This window comes from Rattus norvegicus, chromosome 6 (genome assembly GCF_036323735.1).
Source record: "Rattus norvegicus strain BN/NHsdMcwi chromosome 6, GRCr8, whole genome shotgun sequence".
Classification (NCBI taxonomy): domain Eukaryota; kingdom Metazoa; phylum Chordata; class Mammalia; order Rodentia; family Muridae; genus Rattus; species Rattus norvegicus.
The window spans coordinates 77832047-77856219 of record NC_086024.1 but is presented as its reverse complement, the minus strand read 5'-3'; the positions used below and the strand labels follow the sequence as shown (position 1 = coordinate 77856219).

At 44.7% G+C, this 24173-nt stretch overlaps 1 long non-coding RNA gene and 1 other non-coding gene across 5 annotated transcripts in view; both read right to left on the bottom strand.

The window, feature by feature from the left end:
• Positions 1–18073, bottom strand: part of LOC134479386 (uncharacterized) — a 42108-nt gene extending 24035 nt beyond the window's left edge. For 3 of the 4 annotated variants that reach the window (XR_010052674.1, XR_010052677.1, XR_010052676.1), the window contains exon 1: positions 17940–18073. This is a non-coding gene — a long non-coding RNA (uncharacterized LOC134479386). Of the gene's footprint in view, positions 1–11092; positions 11599–17939 lie in introns of those variants that run through there. The other variant, XR_010052675.1, reaches the window with a different exon arrangement.
• Positions 18074–19555: 1482 nt separating this feature from the next.
• LOC120093434 (small nucleolar RNA SNORA48) lies at positions 19556–19697 on the bottom strand. The gene has a single exon (XR_005486494.1). It is a non-coding gene; the product is annotated as a small nucleolar RNA SNORA48 (small nucleolar RNA).
• Between the last annotated feature and the right edge of the window lie 4476 nt (positions 19698–24173).

Here is a 24173-nt window from a genome sequence, read left to right as displayed (position 1 = left end):
AAAAAAAAAAAAAGACGTGAAGTTGGGTTGGGGAGCGTTGGGATGATGGGGTGGGGAATGGGGGTAGACATGCTCATATTTCTTTATCTACTTATATGGAATTATCAAGAATAAAGAAAATTGAAGTCTCTAAGAAAAAATTAACCACATGCATCAGGCTGGGGTGAACTTTTCAACAAACAGAAAAAGCTTTGTGCTGTAGGTTACCGTGGCTGACTGCGTTATCCATCAGAAAGTTCACTGTGGCCTGGGATTCTGATGTATTTCCTGCCGGCTGTCTTTGGGCTGGTGCTTTATGACACCCTCGATCAGATAGGAAGAATCAGTGCTGGAGGATTTATGATGCCCAACCCAATTTTCCATCACCATACCTTGACTTTGGCCTTAGAAGTTGTAGCCCATACAAAGCAATTGATGGCTACCCTCTGGAGGCAAATGACCCCCTTTGACTCCAGGGCAATAGCTAATAAGGTCTTGATAATTGTGCCTTCCCCCACTGTCAGCTACGACTTCCTGCACCTCTCTGGAGTGGCTTGGGATTGATGGATTCAACTTGTACGAGAGGAAGTTACTCCTAGTGACTTTCTCCTTTTATCCTTAGCCTCGCTAGAGCCCCTAGAATAGGAGTAATGAAGTCATTTTTCTTCCAGTGTGGTCTTCTATAATGAAATATGGTGTAAATTCATCTTCTCCTGAGCATACCATTTTCCCCTTGTCAGATCTGCGGTCTTTCCTTGACTGAATCAATTTGTTATCTACAAAAGCCTTGGCCTTGTATTTCCCTTTGACCCTAGAAACTCTGGGCTGGGCCACAAGGAGCTTTCAGCTGTAAATTTAGCAGAGGGTCAGCTCTTTCCTCAACCAAGACATTGGGTTTCCCCTTTAGTGAATTTGAGAGGAGAAGAAATGTATCTTATTGGTAACCCTCTGCAATGCATCAAAGTGTGGGTTTTCAAGCACAGCTGACTAAACCCCTCCGGCTATGCTAGGAGAGAGTAAAACTAGTTTTTCTATACATCCCACAAGTGAGAGATGCCTTAGTCAGGATCAGGGGCAAAGATGGGATAGTTTAGTTTTCCCCATTTAAGCGAATCATCACTCATGACTTTGTGGAGTCCTGAGTCAGACTCCTCATGCTCTGGCTTGTCTGAAGCAAGTGTCTATTTTATTTTACTTTTTCAGTTCTTTATAGATTCTACACATTAATCCTTGGTCGGATGTGTAAAGACTTTCTGCAGGTTATCTTTTCTCTCTGCTGCTTTTCTTTTTTTCAGCTCCCCTTGCTCCCCACCCCCATTTTTTTTTCTTTTTAACGGCAGTGTTGCATGTAGCTGGGGCTGGCTTCTAACTTGCTATGCATGCAGCCGAGGCTGACTTTGAACTTCTGATGTTTCTGTTTCTACCTCCTGTCTGCTGGTCTTCCTTTCTTCCTTCTTTTTGTCAACGGTGCTTGGGGATTGAACCTAAGGCCCTGTACGTGCCAGACAAGTGCACTACCAACCACACCATGTCCTTGGTCCTTAAAGTTCCCTGTTTTAAGCACTAAGACCAAGTGTTTGATATCGGTCTGTTCTTGACATTAGCATTACCTCTGCATAGCATCAAGTCACGGTGCCTGCATCCCTCCTTTCGGAAGTTTACTTGTAAGTAGACCCTCAGTCTCCTGGCAGATAAGTTTCAAATTCGTCACTTTAATATACAAATTAAAGTGGATTTATCAAGAAACAGAGCATACATTCCAGGGGGTTGAGGTCATGTAAACAACCACCCCATTATCCCTACTTAGTACCTTCGTGACTTGTCTCAGGTCTTGCAGGTTTCTTTTACTTCTCTAGCTGTCCCCACCATGCTACATCAGGATGTCATGTGGAAATGCTACAGTTTAGCTGTTATACACTCTGAGGCTTTATTATTATTATCATTATTTTAATGATTTATCTATTTTACATTCATTGGTGTTTCACCTGTGTATATGTCTGTGTGAGGGTGCGGATCCCCTGGAACTGGAGTTCCGGTTGTGAGCTGCCATGTGGATACCAAGTGATCTTGGGGCCTCTAGAAGAGCAGTCAGTGCTCCTAACTGCTGAGCCATCTCTCCAGCCCTATTTAATGAATTTATTTTTAAAGACAGCATCTCCGGTAGCCGCGGCTGGCCTAAATTCACCGCGCTGAAGGCAACTTTATCTTCTGTTCCTTCTGCCTCCACCTCCCAAGTTCTGCCATTACCGGCATGAGCCACCAAGTCGGGCTGAGACATATTCTCTCCATTCCTCCACGCTTTCTGTGGTCCTCTTACCTTTGAATGTCCGTTGAATACAGTTTGCTACTTCCCATAAATATCCGCTCCTCCCCCCCATCCCCTTTTTTTCTATTTGGTGCTGGGAATGCAACTCAGGGCTTTACATGCAAATGGCCACCACCTAGTGACAGACACCTCAGCCTCTTCCTTTTTTGTTATGATGAGGTTTCTGGTTTGAGCTGGGGTGCATGGCTGCTCTTTCCAGGTAGCTGGGACTACCTGACTACATTCTGGCCAGTGGGATATGAAGGAAAGTGACACAAGCAATTTCCATAGTGTGACCTTAGAGAGAGTGGACTGATCTCCCCCACACCCCCACCTCCTCCCACTATTTTGCTGAGTGTGAGCCCGATGGCCAGTCATCTAAGACTTTGTAGAAGATGGCAGCTATCATGAGAGTGGTGGAATGAAGCAACCCTGGCCAGGGAGGTTTGAGTTCAAGTTCTTGCCTCCACAGGCTATGATGGGAACCTGCAGTGATCTACGTCAGCCCCTGCCTGAAGTGATGTAGGAGTCATCCTACCAGAATGCATGGTGTGGACATCGCTGCCTTCATTTTTTGTTGGATGGAACGGGTGAAGACTCCTGATATTACATCTGTGCTCTTCCCCAAGTTGGACGACTCTTCTTCCTTTGTATTTATTTGTTTGTTTTTATTTGAGTATATTTATATAAATAGAAATCTTTTCATGTGAAGGCCGGAACCCAGCTCAAACTAGATTAAGTCTAAATGGGAATTTGTTGAAGTTTTTTAATGGTGAGAGCCAGGAGTAGAGCTGGACCCAGGCTTGTAAATCCCCCCTTCCATCCCCTTACTCTCTCTCTTCTCTTTCTGCTTCCTATATCAGTCATGCTCTCTCTGATTTTGAGATATGTCCCTGTGTGTATTGAACAATGAGTGGTTTGGCTGCTGAGCCTGAAGCCCAGATCATTTCTGGCCCAGCTACTCTACAGGAACCAGACAGTTTCTCTTTCAACATTTCTATAAAACGGAGATGCATGCTGGGCGGTGGTGGTACATGCATCTCAGGAGGCAGAGGCAGGATAGATCTCTATGTGTCTGAGGCCAGCCTAGTCTAGAGATCGAGTTCCAGGGCAGCCAGGCTACACAGACAAACCCTGACTCAAAAGAAAAAAAAAAGTGTGAATGCTCATGTGTTCACCCTACCTCTTCCTCTGCTCACTCCTGGGACCAAGAGGAAGAAATACAAAGACGGTTAAGATGTAGGCACTTGGGGTTGGGGATTTAGCTCAGTGGTAGAGCGCTTGCCTAGGAAGTGCAAGGCCCTGGGTTCGGTCCCCAGCTCCGAAAAAAAAGAACCAAAAAAAAAAAAAAAAAAAGATGTAGGCACTTTGATTGGCATTTCCTCCAGAGCCACAAGAACCAAGGAGTTAGTTCCCCAAAGAAAAGACACAGTGCACAGGCAGGAGAGAAGAGCAGGGAGCAGGAGAAAGAGGAGGAAGAAAAATATCTAAAGAGCCCGTATAAGTACCCTGGTGCTTACCACTCCACCACCCTTCTACCATGATTCTCCATGGCTGGCAATGGAGCAACTGCTGTGCTCTAGGCTCAGAGCTGTTCCTGGAGGTATGTAGGCTCTTTTGGAAAACCACCTCCGATAGTCACCGTATAGTCTAGATCTGTACTGTGCCCTTGTGCCAAAATGTAGTCAGTGTTACCCAATGTGACCCTCTGGGGAGATGGTGAAAACTTTAAGAAGTGGGGCTCATTGGGAGTCTTAAGTCATGGGGATGTGGCCTTAGAAGGGGCAGTGAGACCTCTCCCTTTTCTCTTTCTCTTTTGTGACCCTGTAATGAAATTAATTAACTTCCTCTAGTATGTGCTCTTGTCAGAAGAGTCTGCTTAACTGAGAACCAAAGACAAAGGAACAAATCAACTAGTGGCCCAAACCTCCCAAACGGTGAGTTCTTGTAATAATAATAGAAATCCGACTAAGGGACCATGCAATGGACTGAAAACCAGCTTAGACAATGAAACACACTTGCTTGAAGTTACACAACTAGTCTGTCTGACTCCAGGCCCACATATTTTCTACTACACACCTACTTTGTACCATGCCAACATTTGCCTTACTGAGCAGTCTTCTGCCTTTCTGTCATTCACAAAACAACCCCAGTGAGGAGGATCTAGAAGAGTACATGGCCTTTTTTTTTTCCCTTTTCTTTTTTTCGGAGCTGGGGACCGAACCCAGGGCCTTGCGCTTGCTAGGCAAGCGCTCTACCACTGAGCTAAATCCCCAACCCCAGTACATGGCCTTTTAAATCAACCTTAGATATGTTGGCCAATGTGTTTTTATATATATATATATATATATAATATATATATATATTATATATATTATATATAAGTACACTGTCGCTGTCTTCAGACATGACAGAAGAGGACATCAGATCTCATTACAGATGGTTGTGACCACCATGTGGTTGCTGGGAATTGAACTCAAGACCTCCGGAAAAGCAGTCAGTGCTTTTAACCGCTGAGCCAGACTCCCCCCTCCTTTTTTTTTTCTTGAGACAAGGTTTCACTATGTTACCCTGGCTGGCCTGCAACTTGTTACATAGACCAGGCTGGCTGCAAGCTTGACAATGATCCTCCTGCCTCTGCCTCCTGAGTTCTGAGATTAAAAGTGTGTGGCACCCAGAAATCTATACATGTCTTAAATATAGTGATGCAAATATGTATTTAAAAAAATTGCTGGGTATGCAGAGCATGCGTGTGTGATCCAACACTCAGGAGGCCATGGGCTGGAGGTAAAGTCCAGCGCTGTAATCCTTGTCTGTATGCACAAGGCCCCAGGCTCACTTTCCAGCATGGAAAACAACTTGGAAAGTGACCTTGCCTTTTTGTCCTCTTACTTTATACTGTTTAATTTGCTATTTGCCATTAGTTGTTAAAGATTATAAATATATGAGTAAATGCCATTTTTAAAGAATTAAAGTATAATTTTAGCCTTGATGTGCAAGCTGTGTGTAGGGGAGAAGCCAGTGGCTCTGTTATTTCTAGTTTAAATGTGGTCCATCTATTCAGTGGAGAAGTGGAGAGAAAGGGATTAATGTGTGTTTAAGGTTAGGGCGATGTGCAATATCACATGTTAAGTCTTCTGTTCATGGGCTGGAGAGATGGCTCAGTGGTTAAGAGCTCTGACTGCTCTTCCAGAGGTCCTGAATTCAAGTCCCAGCAACCACATGATGGCTCACAACCATCTGTAATGGGATCTGTGTGTGTAATTGTATACAAAAAATAAATAAATCTTTAAAAAAAAAAGTCTTCTGTTCATGAGCGGTATGAGGGATGTTGCAGAGTTTAGTTCCTGGGCTGATGTTCTTTTTCTTCCTGTGGGCTGCTACAAGAGGGTTTGTCGGCTACAGTGTATATAGGTGGTTGACCATGGTGCTCTTCCCTGGGTTCATGTATGGAAAGATCTTTTTTTTTTTTCATTTTTATCTTCCTGGTCAGGGCTAGTATCCAGGTCAAAGTAAGTCAATGTCTTATTAGATGGCTCTATACCAAGGATATCACTAAATCACTATGATGGTGACTGCACCAGACCAAGCAATTTCTTTGTTTAAAGAGAATCAAACTGCATAGAGGTTGGTGGCTTTTTTTTCTTTTTTTGCAGTGAGGGATTAGGAACTGCAAAGCCACGTAGAGTCTGAAGCTGCCCCAGTCCCTCAATGCTCAAGCGAGCTCAAGTCAAGAGGAGCTCTCAAATGTCATAGTTGAGCTATATTGACCAAAGTTTAACACATGTTTCTTAAATGGGCCATTACAAGCATCCCTCCTACATGCTCTTGCACATGAACAGATGTAAATCTTGAAGGAAGACATTAGTCTGATGTTAACTCTGTGCTTCCACGGGCTTCCTCACACAATGGGGACTCTAACCTGTGAACACATTTTACAACGCTGCGATCCATCGAACAAACAGCAAAGTGGCAACAGGCCCTTTCTCACGGGAACCTGGAAGCGTCTTTGCTTCTCGGTGATAAGAATATCTTGTCATCGGGGGCGGGGCGGGGCGGGAGCGGAAAAAAAAAAAAAAGAATATCTTGTCATCACACTTCTGCATGCCATGCTGCCATGATGGTTTCTTCTGCATCTCCAGGGCTGTTCTTATCTCTACATCCACTAATTAAAATGCATTGAGTGAATGGTTTTCCTCTTGTAACTGAGTCTGACTAATATAAACAGGATGCTAGACCTGACTTCCCGGTTGCTCCTCAGAACCCTGACAGATGACAAATGTCACCACTTCCTCGTTAAATGTTGGAACAACTATGTGGCACTTAGTAAGAGATTAGGGAACTGGCATGGCCAGTAGTAGCTCTTGATTTGTCCCAGGTGAGGGTGAAGAGGAATGAGAGTTGTTTCTGTGCTTTTCTGGGAAGCCCATTTGCTCAAGGATTCAGGGAGGGAGCTTTAAGAGTTCCACAACTGTGAGGACTGGGCCTAAGGAGAAGTGAAGACTCAGGAAAGAAGAGGGACCCAGGTTAGTTTGGAAGGATATGAGGAGTAAGTAATACCGAACCAATATGGCAGGACTGAGGGGATGGCAACAGGAGTAATTGGAGGACTCCACCCGTGCTGGAGTCTAGCACAGTCCTCATAGAGAGAGGAGAATGATCCAACAACCGTGGGTCTGCTGTTCACTTGACAAATATAACAAGGATAACATGTTTCATATCCTATCCCCACCTCCTTCTCCTCTCCCTCAACCCAGAGAGGTGTTTGAAAGAGCTGAGGGATAGGGGGGAAGAGGCATAGAACACACTGGCCATATCTAATCCATTGTCCCTAGCCAGTTTCTCAACTGAAGAGAGTTCTCAATTTGGGATATGGGGCTATTTTCCTTGGGTAAAGGTTTGGAGGCAAGTTATTGAACAACACCAGGATTGATGCCTAAAGATTTTCTATGGCTAGAGAATGGATGAGCCAAGGGCCAGATGGAAATGGTCCACACAGTGGTTTTACAGGAAATGTCATGCTTTGAGTTTATTGAGTTTTGTACCTGACACAGTGGGACTAGGATAAGGCTCCAGAGTCATTTTAAATAGTGTGTAAATGTGTTTAGTGCTTCCTAAATAATTTACACATGGAGTAATTCTAATCTAGATAATCACAGACATAAAATATTCATACTATTAATATACTGTTTAATTAGTCCCTTAGTTAGAGTTTCTACTGCTGTGAAGAGATACCCTGACCAAGGCAGCTCTTTTTTTTTTTTTTTTTCCTTTTTTCTTTTTTTTCGGAGCTGGGGACCAAACCCAGGGCCTTGTGCTTGCTAGGCAAGCACTCTACCACTGAGCTAAATCCCCAACCCAAGGCAGCTCTTATAAAGGAAAACATTTAATTGGGGCTGGCTTACAGTTTCAGAAGTCCAGTCTGTTATCATCATGGTGGTACTTGACACTGTGCAAACAGACATGGTGCTACACAAGGTGAGGGCTCTACATCTTGATCATAGGCAGCAAAAGGAGCTACACTGAGTGTATCTTGAACATATAAAACTTCAAAGCCCACCTCCACAGTGACACACTTCCTCCAACAAGGGTACACCTACTCCAATAAGGCCACACCCACAAGGCCACACCTCCTACTAGTGCTACTTCTTAAGGGTCAAGCATTCAAGCACCTAAGTCTATGAGGACCATACCTATTCAAACTACCACAATCAATAAACATTAGTTAAAACCAACTGGGTTCTGGGCTATGAGGACAGCTAAAAGCTGTTCCTTCAAGAACACACTGGCTAACTGTTTGTGGTTGTTAAAAAGCTGAGGCAGAAGGGTTACAAATTTGCAGACTTCAAGGCTAGCCTGTCTCATAAAGCAAACACAAAACAAGCTCCCTCCTCCCTTTTTACTTTAGAGGCTTTGTACATACTAAAGACCAGTTATCTATTTCTGAGATACATCCCCAGTCCTACCCTGTGGCAGCAGCAGGCTGGCCCAGCGACTTTGAGGCCAGCCTGGTCTACATAGTGAGTTCCAAGCCAGCAGAGGCAAGAAAGAACCCATTTCAAAAGACCCAACACTAAAACAGAGTCTCCCGAATCACATCCCACCACCAACCCAGCACTGCACATGAAAGCTCAGCTCTTGCGTTACTGGGTCATATTCTGTTGATGACCACAGTTTGCCAGACTACAGGACATACTGCTCTGCAGATAAAACAATGTTGTATCCAATGAATCCATCCAATCTATTCTTACCGATCAAGAAAAGCAGGTTTAGGGGTATTGATTTAAAATAAGGGGTAAAGAAAATGTGTTTTAAGATTTTTCTGAGAGGGCGTGTCTTTTAAAGAGAAGCAGTCATCTTGCTGAGCCCGGCCAAATGTTCTCCCACGAGCAAGCTGGGCTCAGGATGGAAGCAGCAGGAATTTATTTAATGATCCAGACAATCCAGAGGAAGCTCGGTATCCCACAAGGAGATCTTTTATAATCTCCATAAAAATAGATGTAGGAGTAACCTGACGTGGTCACTCACACCTGTAATTTCAGAGCCGGGAGGCTAAAGCAGAGGGATCAGGAGTTTGAAGCCAGCCTGTTGTAGGTGGTGAGACCATGTTTCAAAGCAAGTGGGGGACAAAAGCAAGCAGGCAGGCAGGCAGGCAGGCAGGCAGGCAGGCATATACAAACCATCACACTTAGGGTTTTTATAGCTGCAATAAAACACTGTGACCAAAAAGCATCTTGGAGAGAAAGGGGTTGGTTTCAGCTCACAGCTACAGGACACTGTCATCACTGAGGGAAGCCAGCGCAGAAACTTAAACTGGACAGGGACACACAGACCACGGGGGAGTGCTGCTCACTGGCTGGCTCCCTGTGAGTGTGTTTTACAACCTGTACACACCACAGGGGTACAGCTCAGGAGTAGTCCCGTCTACAGTGAGTGGGGGCTCTTTCACATCAGTTGTCAGTCAAGAAAATGCACCACGGGCTTGCCCACAGACCAATCTGGAAGGGGCATTTTCTCAACTTAGTTTCTTTCTTCCAAAATGATGCTGGCTTGTGTCAAGATGGCATTAAAAAGTAGCCAGTACAGCAACAGGCCGTGGCTTTAACACAGAAAGTTACTAATTCACTATCAGGCTACAGATATAGAAGAAAAATCCATGGAAAACTGACATGTGTACTTGAACTGGAGTACTCTATGACCACAGCCAAAATAAGGGGTAACAACATAGTTTTAAATATTAAGCGTGATGTATGCCACGTAATTGCGTGTGGGGGCATTATCACAATGGAGCTGATTAATGAGGCCGGCATGAGGCAAAGGGTGGGTATTAGCTCTTCAGACAGTGATGCTCAGATCTCTCCCAGAAAAGGCATTTTCCTCAAAACCCTGCTCCTCAAGGAGTGTGGAAATGTCAATTGTTTCTGCAGCTTCCACTTCAAGAAGATTTTATTCATAATCCCCAGGAATTCGCCCCTAACAGACTACAATAAAACTTAAAATTAATGGTGATGACATTTTGGATCTAAATTACTGCCTTTGTGCTTTAAATAATTGCCTGCTGTTCCCATGCAAGGGACTTAGGAGGTTTTTTTTTTTTTTTTTTTTTTTTTTTTTACTTAATTTCTTTCTTTTCCCCATTTCATTTCTTATCTGTCATCTCCACTGTATGACTAACTCCTTGTCCCTTACAACAGAATACTGGGTGACCCCCACCCCCACTGTTCTCCTTGCCCTTCCCACTCCTCTCATAGGGCCTTGAGATCTGTCTCTGATTACGCCCTTCCTAAAAGCCAGGCAAGTACTACCCAGTCAGCAACATTGCCTAGCAGGCACTTGCTCTGGATAACAACTGAAGGGAAAGAAACCTCTGAGTAAGACCTTGAAAACCTTGACCTGGTGGTCTGGTTTCCTGGCTTGTTGTCTGCTGGACTCTTGTCCTACGTGGTTGTGAGGGAATACTAGGGGCAGACAGCTCCAGTTGCAGGAAGTGCCCTCTGACCTTACCTGTTAAGTGAGGGCACCAGGAGTGGAGGAAGCATCTGTTTAGCCTTCCGGTGTCAGGTTTCCTTCAGGGACTTTCTCAGTGCTGCCTAGAATCAAGTCCTCAGTGTTGCCACAGCAAGCCCTTCCTTTGAGGCCTGTTAAATGCTAGTCATGGTATTTGCTCAATTATGTGATTTAAAGAAACTAGCTTTCACGGCTGGGCTTGATGGTGTGTGCTTTTAGTCATACACAGCCCTTGGGAGACAGAGGCAGGAGCAGCTAGAACTACATTGAACACTTCCCCCTCAAAAAAAAAAAAAAAAAAAAAAAAAAAAGAGAAAGAGAGAGAGAGAGAGAGAGAGAGAGAGAGAGAGAGAGAGAGAGAGAAGGAAATGGCTAATAGACACCATGGTATGCAAATCTGAAATCTCAGCACTCTGGAAGCTGAGGCAGGAGTCTCTTGAGTTCCAGGTCAGCCAGGATTGCATAGCAAGAGCCCGTCTCAGAAGCAGCTATGAGCCCTAGTTTTATACCGTACCAAGACTGTATATACAACAAAAGTCAGCAAATGGCTTTTACTCAACTAAAAAGGTAATAATATTTTAAAGAAACCAATCCTGTTAATATTTTTAAACTTTTTAAAAATTGATTTTGCAAGTTTTACATCATGCACCCCAGTCCCACTCATCCTTCTCTCCCCTCATATCTGCCCTTTGCCCTTGCAACCTCGCCCTCCAAATCACACACACACACACACACACACACACACACACACACACACACACACACACGGCAGCAACAACAAAAACAAAGCATAGAAAATACCTCATCTTGGCCAGAGACACCGCCGGACCCTGAAGGAAACAGACCGGATAAACAGTTCTCTGCACCCAAATCCCGTGGGAGGGAGAGCTAAACCTTCAGAGAGGCAGACAAGCCTGGGAAACCAGAAGAGACTGCTCCCTGCACACACATCTCGGACGCCAGAGGAAAAAGCCAAAGACCATCTGGAACCCTGGTGCACTGAAGCTCCCGGAAGGGGCGGCACAGGTCTTCCTGGTTGCTGCCGCTGCAGAGAGCCCCTGGGCAGCACCCCACGAGCGAACTTGAGCCTCGGGACCACAGGTAAGACCAAATTTTCTGCTGCAAGAAAGCTGCCTGGTGAGCTTGGGACACACGGAAGCAGAATTTCTCTAGAACCGGGCACGTTCTGTGTTTACCGGAAGTCCCACAACCGCGGATCTCGGCCCGCAGCAGCTCTCTGCTCCCAGACCCGGTGAGAGAGAGACCCAACCGCCTGGTCAGGTGGGCACTCCTGAGGCTGCAGAGCGGAAGAGACCACCAACACTGCTCACCCCTGCCCACATCCCTGGCCCAAGAGGAAACTGTATAAGGCCTCTGGGCTCCCGTGGGGGAGGGCCCAGGAGCAGCAGGACCCCTGCCTGAGACACCGCCGGAACCTGAAAGAAACAGACCGGATAAACAGTTCTCTGCACCCAAATCCCGTGGGAGGGAGAGCTAAACCTTCAGAGAGGCAGACAAGCCTGGGAAACCAGAAGAGACTGCTCCCTGCACACACATCTCGGACGCCAGAGGAAAAAGCCAAAGACCATCTGGAACCCTGGTGCACTGAAGCTCCCGGAAGGGGCGGCACAGGTCTTCCTGGTTGCTGCCGCTGCAGAGAGCCCCTGGACAGCACCCCACGAGCAAACCTGAGCCTCGGGACCACAGGTAAGACCAAATTTTCTGCTGCAAGAAAGCTGCCTAGTGAACTCAAGACACAGGCCCACAGGAACAGCTGAAGACCTGTAGAGAGGAAAAACTACACGCCCGAAAGCAGAACACTCTGTCCCCATAACTGACTGAAAGAGAGGAAAACAGGTCTACAGCACTCCTGACACACAGGCTTATAGGACAGTCTAGCCACTGTCAGAAATAGCAGAACAAAGTAACACTAGAGATAATCTGATGGCGAGAGGCAAGCGCAGGAACCCAAGCAACAGAAACCAAGACTACATGCCATCATCGGAGCCCAATTCTCCCACCAAAACAAACATGGAATATCCAAACACACCAGAAAAGCAAGATCTAGTTTCAAAATCATATTTGATCATGATGCTGGAGGACTTCAGGAAAGACCTGAACACACTTAGGGAAGCACAGGAAAACATTAATAAACAAGTAAAAGCCTACAGAGAGGAATCGCAAAAATCCCTGAAAGAATTCCAGGAAAACACAATCAAACAGTTGAAGGAATTAAAAATGGAAATAGAAGCAATCAAGAAAGAACACATGGAAACAACCCTGGATATAGAAAACCAAAAGAAGAGACAAGGAGCTGTAGATACAAGCTTCACCAACAGAATACAAGAGATGGAAGAGAGAATCTCAGGAGCAGAAGATTCCATAGAAATCATTGACTCAACTGTCAAAGATAATGTAAAGCGGAAAAAGCTACTGGTCCAAAACATACAGGAAATCCAGGATTCAATGAGAAGATCAAACCTAAGGATAATAGGTATAGAAGAGAGTGAAGACTCCCAGCTCAAAGGACCAGTAAATATCTTCAACAAAATCATAGAAGAAAACTTCCCTAACCTAAAAAAAGAGATACCCATAGACATACAGGAAGCCTACAGAACTCCAAATAGATTGGACCAGAAAAGAAACACCTCCCGTCACATAATTGTCAAAACACCAAACGCACAAAATAAAGAAAGAATATTAAAAGCAGTAAGGGAAAAAGGTCAAGTAACATATAAAGGGAGACCTATCAGAATCACACCAGACTTCTCGCCAGAAACTATGAAGGCCAGAAGATCCTGGACTGATGTTATACAGACCCTAAGAGAACACAAATGCCAGCCCAGGTTACTGTATCCAGCAAAACTCTCAATTAACATTGATGGAGAAACCAAGATATTCCATGACAAAACCAAATTTACACAATATCTTTCTACAAATCCAGCACTACAAAGGATAATAAATGGTAAAGCCCAACATAAGGAGGCAAGCTATACCCTAGAAGAAGCAAGAAACTAATCGTCTTGGCAACAAAACAAAGAGAATGAAAGCACACAAACATAACCTCACATCAAATATGAATATAACGGGAAGCAATAATCACTATTCCTTAATATCTCTCAATATCAATGGCCTCAACTCCCCAATAAAAAGACATAGATTAACAAACTGGATACGCAACGAGGACCCTGCATTCTGCTGCCTACAGGAAACACACCTCAGAGACAAAGACAGACACTACCTCAGAGTGAAAGGCTGGAAAACAACTTTCCAAGCAAATGGTCAGAAGAAGCAAGCTGGAGTAGCCATTCTAATATCAAATAAAATCAATTTCCAACTAAAAGTCATCAAAAAAGATAAGGAAGGACACTTCATATTCATCAAAGGAAAAATCAACCAAGATGAACTCTCAATCCTAAATATCTATGCCCCAAATACAAGGGCACCTACATACGTAAAAGAAACCTTACTAAAGCTCAAAACACACATTGCACCTCACACAATAATAGTGGGAGATTTCAACACCCCACTCTCATCAATGGACAGATCATGGAAACAGAAATTAAACAGTGATGTAGACAGACTAAGAGAAGTCATGAGCCAAATGGACTTAACGGATATTTATAGAACATTCTATCCTAAAGCAAAAGGATATACCTTCTTCTCAGCTCCTCATGGTACTTTCTCCAAAATTGACCATATAATTGGTCAAAAAACGGGCCTCAACAGGTACAGAAAGATAGAAATAATCCCATGCGTGCTATCGGACCACCACGGCCTAAAACTGGTCTTCAATAACAATAAGGGAAGAATGCCCACATATACGTGGAAATTGAACAATGCTCTACTCAATGATAACCTGGTCAAGGAAGAAATAAAGAAAGAAATTAAAAACTTTTTAGAATTTAATGAAAATGAAGATACAACATACTCAAACTTATGGGACACAATGAAAGCTGTGCTAAGAGGAAAACTCATAGCGCTGAGTGCCTGCAGAAAGAAACAGGAAAGAGCATATGTCAGCAGCTTGACAGCACACCTAAAAGCTCTAGAACAAAAAGAAGCAAATACACCCAGGAGGAGTAGAAGGCAGGAAATAATCAAACTCAGAGCTGAAATCAACCAAGTAGAAACAAAAAGGACCATAGAAAGAATCAACAGAACCAAAAGTTGGTTCTTTGAGAAAATCAACAAGATAGATAAACCCTTAGCCAGACTAACGAGAGGACACAGAGAGTGTGTCCAAATTAACAAAATCAGAAATGAAAAGGGAGACATAACTACAGATTCGGAGGAAATTCAAAAAATCATCAGATCTTACTATAAAAACCTATATTCAACAAAATTTGAAAATCTTCAGGAAATGGACAATTTCCTAGACAGATACCAGGTATCGAAGTTAAATCAGGAACAGATAAACCAGTTAAACAACCCCATAACTCCTAAGGAAATAGAAGCAGTCATTAAAGGTCTCCCAACCAAAAAGAGCCCAGGTCCAGACGGGTTTAGTGCAGAATTCTATCAAACCTTCATAGAAGACCTCATACCAATATTATCCAAACTATTCCACAAAATTGAAACAGATGGAGCCCTACCGAATTCCTTCTACGAAGCCACAATTACTCTTATACCTAAACCACACAAAGACACAACAAAGAAAGAGAACTTCAGACCAATTTCCCTTATGAATATCGACGCAAAAATACTCAATAAAATTCTGGCAAACCGAATTCAAGAGCACATCAAAACAATCATCCACCATGATCAAGTAGGCTTCATCCCAGGCATGCAGGGATGGTTTAATATACGGAAAACCATCAACGTGATCCATTATATAAACAAACTGAAAGAACAGAACCACATGATCATTTCATTAGATGCTGAGAAAGCATTTGACAAAATTCAACACCCCTTCATGATAAAAGTCCTGGAAAGAATAGGAATTCAAGGCCCATACCTAAACATAGTAAAAGCCATATACAGCAAACCAGTTGCTAACATTAAACTAAATGGAGAGAAACTTGAAGCAATCCCACTAAAATCAGGGACTAGACAAGGCTGCCCACTCTCTCCCTACTTATTCAATATAGTTCTTGAAGTTCTAGCCAGAGCAATCAGACAACAAAAGGAGATCAAAGGGATACAGATCGGAAAAGAAGAGGTCAAAATATCACTATTTGCAGATGACATGATAGTATATTTAAGTGATCCCAAAAGTTCCACCAGAGAACTACTAAAGCTGATAAACAACTTCAGCAAAGTGGCTGGGTATAAAATTAACTCAAATAAATCAGTTGCCTTCCTCTATACAAAAGAGAAACAAGCCGAGAAAGAAATTAGGGAAACGACACCCTTCATAATAGACCCAAATAATATAAAGTACCTCGGTGTGACTTTAACCAAGCAAGTAAAAGATCTGTACAATAAGAACTTCAAGACACTGAGGAAAGAAATTGAAGAAGACCTCAGAAGATGGAAAGATCTCCCATGCTCATGGATTGGCAGGATTAATATGGTAAAAATGGCCATTTTACCAAAAGCAATCTACAGATTCAATGCAATCCCCATCAAAATACCAATCCAATTCTTCAAAGAGTTAGACAGAACAATTTGCAAATTCATCTGGAATAACAAAAAACCCAGGATAGCTAAAGCTATCCTCAACAATAAAAGGACTTCAGGGGGAATCACTATCCCTGAACTCAAGCAGTATTACAGAGCAATAGTGATAAAAACTGCATGGTATTGGTACAGAGACAGACAGATAGACCAATGGAATAGAATTGAAGACCCAGAAATGAACCCACACACCTATGGTCACTTGATTTTTGACAAAGGAGCCAAAACCATCCAATGGAAAAAAGATAGCATTTTCAGCAAATGGTGCTGGTTCAACTGGAGGGCAACATGTAGAAGAATGCAGATCGATCCATCCTTATCACCCTGTACAAAGCTTAAGTCCAAGTGGATCAAGGACCTCCACATCAAACCAGACACACTCAAACTAATAGAAGAAAAACTAGGGAAGGATCTGGAACACATGGGCACTGGAAAAAATTTCCTGAACAAAACACCAATGGCTTATGCTCTAAGATCAAGAATCGACAAATGGGATCTCATAAAACTGCAAAGCTTCTGTAAGGCAAAGGACACTGTGGTTAGGACAAAACGGCAACCAACAGATTGGGAAAAGATCTTTACCAATCCTACAACAGATAGAGGCCTTATTTCCAAAATATACAAAGAACTCAAGAAGTTAGACCGCAGGGAAACAAATAACCCTATTAAAAAATGGGGTTCAGAGCTAAACAAAGAATTCACAGCTGAGGAATGCCGAATGGCTGAGAAACACCTAAAGAAATGTTCAACATCTTTAGTCATAAGGGAAATGCAAATCAAAACAACCCTGAGATTTCACCTCACACCAGTGCGATTGGCTAAGATCAAAAACTCAGGTGACAGCAGATGCTGGCGAGGATGTGGAGAAAGAGGAACACTCCTCCATTGTTGGTGGGATTGCAGACTGGTAAAACCATTCTGGAAATCAGTCTGGAGGTTCCTCAGAAAATTGGACATTGAACTGCCTGAGGATCCAGCTATACCTCTCTTGGGCATATACCCAAAAGATGCCTCAACATATAAAAGAGACACGTGCTCCACTATGTTCATCGCAGCCTTATTTATAATAGCCAGAAACTGGAAAGAACCCAGATGCCCTTCAACAGAGGAATGGATACAGAAAATGTGGTACATCTACACAATGGAATATTACTCAGCTATCAAAAACAACGAGTTTATGAAATTCGTAGGCAAATGGTTGGAACTGGAAAATATCATCCTGAGTGAGCTAACCCAATCACAGAAAGACATACATGGTATGCACTCATTGATAAGTGGCTATTAGCCCAAATGCTTGAATTACCCTAGATCCCTAGAACAAACGAAACTCAAGACGGATGATCAAAATGTGAATGCTTCACTCCTTCTTTAAATGAGGAAAAAGAATACCCTTGGCAGGGAAGGGAGAGGCAAAGATTAAAACAGAGACTGAAGGAACACCCATTCAGAGCCTGCCCCACAGGTGGCCCATACATATACAGCCACCCAATTAGACAAGATGGATGAAGCAAAGAAGTGCAGACCGACAGGAGCCGGATGTAGATCGCTCCTGAGAGACACAGCCAGAATACAGCAAATATAGAGGCGAATGCCAGCAGCAAACCACTGAACTGAGAATAGGTCCCCTATTGAAGGAATCAGAGAAAGAACTGGAAGAGCTTGAAGGGGCTCGAGACCCCAAAAGTACAACAATGCCAAGCAACCAGAGCTTCCAGGGACTAAGCCACTACCTAAAGACTATACATGGACTGACCCTGGACTCTGACCCCATAGGTAGCAATGAATATCCTAGTAAGAGCACCAGTGGAAGGGGAAGCCCTGGGTCCTGCTAAGACTGAACCCCCAGTGAACTAGTCTATGGGGGGAGGGCGGCAATGGGGGGAGGGTTGGGAGGGGAACACCCATAAGGAAGGGGAGGGGGGAGGGGGATGTTTGCCCGGAAACCGGGAAAGGGAATAACACTCGAAATGTATATAAGAAATACTCAAGTTAATAAAAAAAAAAAAAAAAAAAAAAAAAAAGAAAATACCTCATCTTGTAGGCTGGGGGGGGGGTGTCTCGCAGGACATTTGTCCGTACATCTTCACTTGCATATTATTCATTGCAATGAGCCACTTCCGGTCTGAGGCCTCTGGCTTCTGTGACGACATCAATACCGGGTCCTCAAAGGGACTCCTCCCGGTTATCCTGTTGTCCTGTGTCATGGAGATCCTGCAGCTTTGGAACAGCAGGACTGACCCTTTCAAGTGTCCCAACCATCCACAGATTATATAGATAATGGGGTGGGCCAATGCAGAGCTCTGGATCTGGGCCTGAGTGCTAGCTGAGTGATCAGCCTGCTGGCTTTCTCTCATCTGTACCACCAGGGCAAGTTCTGATCCAGCGAGGCCACCATTGGCAGGAAGCACTTCGGCTCTCATACCCTGGGACTAGCTCACCTACACCCACGCGTCCCGAATCAGCTCCACTATGTTATCCAGTTAAGATTTGGGGCCCACTCTCCCAAGTTCTACGGTCTGTGAGGGGCTGGACCAGCTCTCCTATTCTCACACCCGCAGTACTGGCTCACCAGTATCTTCGCCATCAGGGCCAGCTCTACTGTGTTGCCCACATGAGGTTCAGGGCCTACTCTCCTGAGTGCTACAGATATGAAGGGCAGGGTTAGCTCTCTGACTCCCATGCCCCCAGGGTCAGCTCTCCTGGCTACTGCAGGAGGTGAGTGGGGGAGAGGGAGGGCATCACCCCTGTACCCACACTACCTTGCACCCTCGGGGGCTGTCTCATCCATGTCTCTGCCGCCAGGGTCAGCTTTGCTTTACTCTCCAGGCTAGGTGCACGGCCCACTCTGCAGAGCACTGCAGCTGGTGAGGAGCAGGGCTACCTCTCCTGTGTTCATGACCCTGTGAGCAGCTTTCCTGACTACCAGAGGTGCCGAGGGGATGGGAAGACACCTCTGTGCCCATGCCACCCCATGGCAGAAAAATAGCAAGGTCAGCTCTTCCATACACCCTTGGCCGGCTCACCCACACGGCTACCACCAGGGCCAATTCCTCTATGCCGTTTGGACGAGGTGCTGGACCCGCTCTCCCCAGCGCTGCCGCTGGTGAGAGATGGAGTCAACTCTCCAGGGTACCACGCTCAGGGAGCAGAGGAGCCCGTTTTGCACAACCCCTGGACGTCACGTGGTCCTCAGCTGCTGCACCCATCAGGAACATCTTCACGTTCTCTAGTGGTAATAAGAGCCACAGACATCGACGCCAACCTCTGTGTCTTTGTAGCCACGAACTCAGACATGGCCCTCAGCAGCGTCTCACGCTGGGACCTCTTCCTGCACCCAGCGGCAGGGCTGGTCACTCACAACAGTCTACTTGTCTCCATCCTTGAGCCTGCAGTTCCATCTCTCTTCATAATGCTCAAGCTGCTCCGCTTCCCTCTCTCTCCCTTGCTGCAGGCTGGCCACATGGCTTGCGGGCCCCTGGGTAACATCCTCCATCTTTGCTGCGTGGTGTGGTGGCAAGTGGGTGTCTATGTCTGGCCTGTGCCATGTGCTGGAGCGCAGGTCTGTGAATGGCATGGTGGTCCGCAGGTCTGTCTGTCTTCCTCCTCCTACGGTGCTGTACTGCCTGGATTGATTTGATTTGATTTTTCCGAGTCCTAGGCATAAGATAGCTTTGGCTACCAGCCAGGCATCAAACTAGGGTGAACAAAGAACTGTCATTTGCTCTGCCCCAGACTGACATGAGAAACTGCCACCAACAAGGTGTGTCTTTGCCCATTGCCAGGGGGGCTGTTAAAATATTTCATACTGCATTTTAAAGTACTTTCTGAGTCTAGAGGTATAGAAGGTTTGTCTTGGCAATGACAGTCACAGCCTTTGGATGGCATGGTTCTGAATGCAGATTCATCCCTGGGTGGTGGTTTTGCACAGAGTCCTGGTCTTGTGAGCACTAAGTGTGTGAGGTCTGAATTGAACCTTTTCCAGGACCTCTTGAATGAGACTCATGGAGGCAGTGATCTTTGCAAAAGCAAGAGGAGTTTAATTCTGACATGACTTCAAGGGGAGACCACCCTGAGCAGAGTCTAACGGGGAGTTATATACCTTGTAAACAATTGGGGCAGGATTCAAACAATGGTAACTAGGCAGAGTATTATTGATGGAGCAAAGTGACCTCCAAGCTGACCCGTGATCAGTGGACTTTCTGGATTTTTCAGTGGGGGACGATTGGGAGTCACAGGTGGCTTTGTTTGACAGTTTGGCTTGCAGTTGCACCAGGAACTAAACTAGCCCTACCCTCCCTGGAAGGGAGGGTTCTTTGTGCTTGGAGGTTTGTGGTGCAGTTCTCCCACTGGCCTTAGATTGACCCCCAGTTCTGGCTTTTTCAAGTGCTTGCCAGGTTCTCTTGACTTGGGCTTTCTCAAACCATTCCCTTTAAAAAATGTTTTTAAAATGAGACGTGTTGTTTTTAATTATGTGTATGTGTCTGTCTGCACAAACTTGGTTGTTTAGATTTTTTTTTTAAAAGAGAGGCAGATTTCAGGGCCGGCATAGTGGATATTGTTGCCACCAGCCCTCACTTTCTCAAAATAAGGGCATTTTTCAAGACAACTAAGGTGTCATCGTGCACTGAAGAAAATGTACATTTCTCCAAAAAATATTATTAAATATCTTGTCCATATTCAAATTCCTCCAAATTGTTCTTTACAGATTTTTTTTTTTAAAAAATTGGGCTCTTATCAAAGTTCATGTATTACAACTGACTCCCACTTGTTTCTTAACTTTCCTTGGACCTGAGTCTGTAGAAAGTCTTGGCCATTGTCCTCCAGACTGCCTCCACTCTGGACTGTGGTTAGATTTAGTCCAGTTATGTCCAGTTTGTAACTAGTAAGCAATGTCTGAACTGTCGCCTAGGTTGCACTAGAGTGATTCTCTGTTATAGTTCAACCCCCGCCCCCTTTGTCTATTTTTGACTGGGGGGGTTCTCATTTAGAACAGTTTGACCTTGAACTCCATATATAGCCTGGAATGACCTGGAGTTCTTTGTCCTCTTGCTCCCACCTCCTGAGCACTAGGATTACAGATGTTCACCAACATGCTTAGCTGGGGCCCTTTCTATAGTTAGAATTTTCATCCATACATTGTAAGCTATACGTGCTGTCCTAAAAAAACCCCACAAATATGATATATCATATATATGTTCCAAAAACTGACACATTCTGGGTCATTCAATCATGAAGTATGGCTTTTATATGAATAGATTTTATGTTATTTATTTACATGTTTCCCCCTTGGTTTTACTTCGTTTCTACAGAAACCTGCATTGTAAATAGCTTGTTCTGCGTGAGGCTTTTCTGGTTCAGCTAGATACAAAGACTTAGTCATTCTGACTGACATAATTATGTGTGTTCCTCACCAACTACTACCCCACACAATTTTGATACATGGAGTATTGCTTCAGAGACAGACAAGGGAAGAGCTTGCCATTTAGAAATTTGAGAAAAGAAAAGGGGGACAGGGGAGTTTATATTAGCAAAACTCTTTTGGTAGAGTAAGACCCAAGGTTAACTTCTAAGCCCTGCCTACTCAAGGACGAGGTAACTTTCTGGAATGCTGGGTGTTGTAGTTCTTGGGAAATAACAAAAGCTGTAAGGCATGTGGGACCACTACCAGACAGACATAAGAACTGGTGAAGTAGCGTGTGATCAATCCCCGGGAATCTCAGAGATCTGAGATGCTAGGAGTGGAGGAGCAGGCTGCTCCCTCCCATGCCTGCTCTGAGGCCACCAACTGAGAGGTCCACAGGCACTCAGTTGAGAAGGCTAGATATGATGGGCTTCAAATTGGCAGTTCCTGACTGGGAAAGTCAGTCCAGGCCTCAGAAGCAGCCCCACCACCTGATCTAAGGCAAGCACAATGGGTCAGCAGCAGTTTCCAGACTTCCTCAGCCACTTCCTCAGCAATAGTTTCCAGCCCCCCTCCTCAAGGTAATGGGATGTCCCTAGAGATGGAGTAAGATAAGAGTCACCTACCCAGGAATGCCCTAATGTGCTTTTAATCAGGCCTTCGAGCACACTTGGTTATCTTTCTATCTTGGTAATGGGACGCCACAGCATGCTGGATTTCTGCAGAATAAAACCCTCTTTGCGATTACATTTATGTGCGGAGTATCCTTCTTCCGTGAATCATGGACCCTAACACAGTCACAGAACATAGCACGTGGAGTTCTTCTCCATGCTCAAGGTCTCTAGATAGTCTTAGCCTTCAGCCAATGACCTTTCCTTCCTGGATATTCTTATGCCTTTACACCAACAGGTATATAATCCCCAGTTCACACCAAACGAAGTGTATTGTGCACATCCACCCCCCAATAAAACAATATGAACAAGCAAGGATCTTCTCAGAGAGCTGCTTTATTAAAGATCACCACAGGGAAGGCCTTCGTCTAGACCAGCCGGGACATTAAGACTCCCAAAGAAGGCCTTTCCTGGCAGATCTGCTCATCCTGGGCTCTGCCTTCCCCTTCTTGCCCCGAGGAGAAACATGGACCTTAGACCCCCATTCTTGACTTCCTCTCTAAGTGGTACACCAATGTCGTCTGGGTATCCAGAGAAGAGACCAGGACCTATGGCATTTGTCCCAGACCCCACTTCCCTTCTGGTCCTGTGTGTAGTGTGGCCTAATGCCCTGAAGGGAAACACTAGCTATGAATAATCTGGACTTGGCCCTGCGTGCCTGCTGTGCTGGGACATTCTCAGCAGAGAGGCAGAACATAGATGGACACAAAGACACATGGGAAAATACAGTGGCAATATAGGTTTATCCTTAAATGGCCCCTACGGCTACTCAGCTGGGAATTCCAGGGAATGATCCTGGTCAAACTCCATCCTGGTCAGTATTTAATTAAAGCTTGCTTCAAATTTGGCTCAAAATTGTGGAACTGACTTCTTGGTTGCAATCTCAGATGAACAGTGGTAAGTAACAAACCGCACATAAACTGAAGGTAAAAAGGAAGAGTCTTATGAAGAGACAGAGTAATCAGCTGTGCAGCCAAAAGCATGTGACTGGTGTTTTTGAGTAGAATATTGTGGGAAATTTAAGAAACGTGTAGAAGCTCTCGGTTGTTGAAACACAGCTGTAGCACAACTGGTTCTAACTTGCGGTGGAGTTAGCTGGATTGTCCCTGGTGTCGAGCCTTATCTCTGTACCTTTTCCCCGATTCAGGACTGAATTCAGGGCTTTGTTCTGGTTTGGAGCTTCCTATGTTGGAGCCTTCCGGGAAGAGTGAATCAGTAGACGTGATTCAATCAAATACTTATATGGGTGGATATTTATTAGGGTTAATTAACTTACAGAGTGACCTTTGCTTCTTAAATGATCTTGAGCCACAAATAGGAAAAGGGAAGCCTCCGGGCCATGAACCGTAGATGAGGAACTTGAACTCTTGTCTTAGGAAGCCAGCAATGGGGAGCAGCAGGAGGCTGTTAGGAGTCTCCCTTCTCCCGTGTAGCCTGAGACATGCAGAGGGTGAGGCGCTCTGCTGGTTATTAATTTAGAACGTTTAACAATAGAATCCTGGTGTTTTCCAACGTGTTTCCGCATGATTCCGTCTCTGGCATCCTATAAAAGAACAATGTCTTCTCTGTAATGATTTGCTCAACGTTGTTCCCTAAGGACCTGCTTGTTCCAACATATGACTGATCCCATTTTATCAAAGCGTGCAGTCGACGAATGTTAAAAAGCTCACAAAGTGCAGGGTGTGGTGGCTCGTGCCTTAATCCTAGCATTTGGGCAGGCAGATTTCTTGAGTTCAAGGCCAGCTTGGTGTACAGAGAGACTTCCAGGGCAGCCAGGGTTACACAGAGAAATCCTGTCTTAAAACAAAACAAAATGGAACCCCCCCCCCAAAAAAAAAACCCAAAAAAAACCCCAAACAAAACAAAAGCTTACAATGTACAATGAAAAATATAACACCAACAGCCCACACAAGCACACAGAATATTCCAGAATCTTCTTTTAGAGGACTAGATTGTTTTCCCAAAGAATGAAAGTGGACCCTGTGTAATTGCAGGTGAAAGTTTCTATGGAGTTATCAGGTGGCTTTGGCTAAGGTACAGATGGGTTTCCTTCTTATCAAACTGTTGAAGAGGCCTCTGCAAAGGCCTTCAAGGCCGTCGTCTGCACAGATGACACTGGGTTGGACATAGTCTGATCCTGTTCATCCAAAAGCCATCTCTTGAGGTTAAATCTAACACAGGTAACTTGGCT